Here is a 4,336-nt window from a genome sequence, read left to right on the forward strand (position 1 = left end):
TGGCAGCTTGCTCTTCAGTAACATCCTCATTCTCTTCAGAAGAGGAATACTCATCAGAGCTCATGAATGGCATAAGGAGGTTTAATGGAATCTCTATGGTCTTTAGATGAGTCTCAGATTCCTTTGGTTCCTCAAAGGGAAGCTCCTTATTGATCACTGGACGTCCCAGGAGGTCTTCCTCCTTGGGATTCACGTCCTTTCCTTCCTTCACAGGTTCGGCCATGGTAATTAATTCAATGGCCTTCCACTCTCCTTTTGGATTTTCTTCTGTATTGCTTGGGAGAGTACTAGGAGGGATTTCAGTGATCCTTTTACTCAGCTGGCCCACTTGTGCCTCCAAATTTCTAATGGATGACCTTGTTTCATTCATGAAACTCACAGTGGCCTTAGATAGATCAGAGACTAAGTTTGCTAAATTAGAGGTATTTTGTTTAGAGTTCTCTGTCTGTTGCTGAGTGGATGATGGAAAAGGTTTACTATTGTTAAACCTATTTCTTCCACCATTATTAAAGCCTTGTTGAGGCTTTTGTTGATCCTTCCATGAGAAATTTGGATGATTTCTCCATGATGAATTATATGTGTTTCCATAAGGTTCACCCATATAATTTACCTCTGCTATTGCAGGGTTTTCAGGATCATAAGCTTCTTCTTCAGAAGATGCCTCTTGAGTACTGTTGGATGCAGCTTGCATTCTATTCAGACTCTGAGAAATCATATTGACTTGCTGAGTCAATATTTTACTCTGAGCCAATATGGCATTCAGAGTATCAATTTCAAGAACTCCTTTCTTCATAGGCGTCCCATTACTCACAGGATTCCTCTCAGAAGTGTACATGAACTGGTTATTAGCAACCATGTCAATGAGTTCTTGAGCTTCTGCAGGCATTTTCTTTAGGTGAATGGATCCACCTGCAGAGGTGTCCAATGACATTTTAGCTAATTCAGAAAGACCATCATATAATATATCCAGGATGGTCCATTCTGAAAGCATGTTAGAAGGACACTTTTTGGTCAGTTCTTTGTATCTCTTCCAAGCTTCATAGAGGGATTCACCTTCTTTCTGTCTGAAGGTCTGAACATCCACTCTAAGCTTACTCAGCTTTTGAGGAGGAAAGAACTTGGCTAAGAAAGCCTTGACCAGCTTATCCCAAGAGTTCAGGCTATCCTTAGGTTGAGAGTCCAACCATACTCTAGCTCTGTCTCTTACAGCAAAAGGAAAAAGCATGAGCCTGTAGACTTCAGGATCTACTCCATTTGTCATAATAGTATCACATATTTGCAAGAATTCAGTTAAGAACTGAAAAGGATCTTCAGATGGAAGTCCATGAAACTTGCAGTTTTGCTGCATCAGAGAAACTAATTGAGGCTTCAGCTCAAAATTGTTTGCTCCAATGGCAGGAATGGAGATGCTTCTACCATGTAAATTGGAATTAGGTGCAGTAAAGTCACCAAGCATCCTCCTTGCATTATTATTATTTTCGGCTGCCATCTTCTCTTCTTGTTCGAAAGTTTCTGAAAGGTTGTCTTTGGACTGTTGTATTTTAGCTTCTCTTAGTTTCCTTTTTAGAGTCCTTTCAGGTTCTGGATCTGCTTCAACAAGAATATTCTTGTCTTTGCTCCTGCTCATATGAAAAAGAGGGACAGAAAAATAATAATAATAATAGGGATCCTTTTTACCACAGTATAGAGGTCCTTGTGTGAGTAGATAAATAAATAAATAGAAGGAGATGAGAGAGAGGGAGAATTTTCGAAAATAATTTTTGAAAAAGAGTTATTGATTTTCGAAAATAGTTTTTGAAAAAGGTTAGTAATTTTCGAAAATTAGAATAAAAAATTAAAATAATTAGTTAATTAAAAAGAAATTTTGAAAAAGAGGGAAGATATTTTCGAAAATTAGAGTGTGAGGGAGTTAGTTAGGTAGTTTTGAAAAAGATAAGAAACAAACAAAAAGTTAGTTAGTTAGTTGAAACAAATTTGAAAATCAATTTTGAAGAGATAAGAGGATAAGAAGTTAGAAAGAATATTTTAAAATCAAATTTTGAAAAAGATAAGATAAGGAGATATTTTTGAAAAGATATGATTGAAATTAGTTTTGAAAAAGATTTGATTTTTAAAATCACAATTAATGACTTGATTCACAAGAAATCACAAGATATGATTCTAGAACTCAAAGTTTGAATCTTTCTTAACAAGTTAGTAACAAACTTGAAATTTTTGAATCAAAACATTAATTGATGATGTTATTTTCGAAAATTATGAGATAAAGATAAGAAAAAGATTTTTGAAAAATATTTTTAAAATTTTCAAAAATAAGAAAAATGAGAAAGATTTGATTTTTGAAAAAGATTTTGAAAAAGATAAGATTTTTAAATTGAAAATTTGATTTGACTCATAAGAAACAACTAAATTTTAAACAGTTTTGAAAAAGTCAAATCTAATTTTCGAAATTTTAAGAGAGAAAGAGGGAAAGATATTTTTTTTTTTGACTTTTTTTTGAATTTTTATGATGAGAGAGAAAAACACTAAAAATGTTCAATGCATGGAAATTTTTAGATCAAAACAATGAATGCATGCAAGAATGCTATGAATGTTAAGATGAACACCAAGAACACTTTGAAGATCATGATGAACATCAAGAATATATTTTTGAAAATTTTATATGCAAAGAAAACATGCAAGACAGCAAACTTAGAAATCTTTCATGTTCAGACACTATGAATGCAAAAATGCACATGAAAAACAAGAAAAGATGCAAAACAAGAAAACATCAAGATCAAACAAGAAGACTTACCAAGAACAACTTGAATATCATGGAGAACACTATGAATGCATGAGTTTTTTTTCGAAAAATGCAAGATGAACATGCAATTGACACCAAACTTTAAAATCTGACTCAAGACTCAAACAAGAAACATGAAATCATTTTTTTATTTTTATGATTTTAAAATTTTTTTGTATTTTCTTTTAATTTTTTCGAAAATCATTTGAAAAAGAAAAATAAGGATTCCAAAATTTTTAATATGAATTCCAAGAATCTTATGCTCTTTAATCTAAAGCTCCAATGAAAGGGTCAGGCATGGCTTAATAGCTAGCCAAGCTTTAGTATGTAACTCAGACATGACACGCCTGACATACCCTATCCAGAAGAATCAGATATGGCTTTACAGCCAGCCAGGCTTCAACATGCTTCATGAAACACTAGAATTCATTCTTAAAAATTCTGAAGAAAAATATATTTTTGAAAACATTTTTATTTTGAAATTTTTTTTCGAAAACAAGGGAGAAAATTTTTGAAAGATTTTTCAAAAATTTTTTGAAAACTTTTTGAAAAGAAAACGAAAAGAAAGTTACCCAATCTGAGCAAAAAGATGAACCGTCAGTTGTCCAAACTCGAACAATCCCCGGCAACGGCGCCAAAAACTTGGTGCACGAAATTGTGATCATCAATGGCGCCATCAATATGATACGCTCAATTGTAATCTCAACTTTTTATCACAACTTCGCACAACTAACCAGCAAGTGCACTGGGTCGTCCAAGTAATAAACCTTACGCGAGTAAGGGTCGATCCCACGGAGATTGTTGGTATGAAGCAAGCTATGGTCATCTTGTGAATCTCAATCAGGCGGATATAGAATGGTTATGGAGTTTTCGAATATTAATAATAAAACAGGGATAGAAATACTTATGTAAATCCTTGGTGAGAATTTCAGATAAATGCATGGAGATGCTTTCGTCCCTCTAAACCTCTGCTTTCCTACTGTCTTCATCCAATCAGTCTTACTCCTTTCTATGGCTGGCTTTATGTAAGGACATCACCGTTGTCAATGGCTACTTTTGATCCTCTCTGGAAAATAGTTCGATGCACTGTCACTGCATGGCTAATCGTCTGGAGGCGTCACCCTTGCCAATGGCTGCATCCTATCCTCTTGTGAAAATGGTCCAAATGCTCTGTCACAGCACGGCTAATCATCTGAGGTTCTCGATCATGCTAGAATAGGATTCACCCTCCTTTTGCGTCTGTCACTACGCCCAGCACTCACGAGTTTGAAGTTCGTCACAGTCAATCAATCCCAGAGTCCTACTCTGAATACCACAAACAAGGTTTAGACTTTTCGGACTCTCATGAATGCCGCCATCAATCTAGCTTATACCACGAAGATTCTGATTAAGAGATCCAAGAGATACTCATTCAATCTAAGGTAGAACGGAAGTGGTTGTCAGGCACGCGTTCATGGGGAATGATGATGATTGTCACGTTCATCACATTCAGGTTGAAGTGCGAATGAATATCTTAGAAGCGGAATAAGTTGAATTGAATAGAAAACAGTAGTACTT

At 34.9% G+C, this 4,336-nt stretch overlaps 1 non-coding gene across 1 annotated transcript; it reads left to right on the forward strand.

Moving 5' to 3' along the window:
- The first annotated feature begins 985 nt into the window (after positions 1–985).
- LOC148561815 (small nucleolar RNA R71) lies at positions 986–1,093 on the forward strand. The gene has a single exon (XR_015887096.1). It is a non-coding gene; the product is annotated as a small nucleolar RNA R71 (small nucleolar RNA).
- Positions 1,094–4,336: the final 3,243 nt, after the last annotated feature.

Source organism: Arachis ipaensis, chromosome B6, assembly GCF_059453495.1.
Source record: "Arachis ipaensis isolate K30076 ecotype BB chromosome B6, ASM5945349v1, whole genome shotgun sequence".
NCBI lineage: Eukaryota > Viridiplantae > Streptophyta > Magnoliopsida > Fabales > Fabaceae > Arachis > Arachis ipaensis.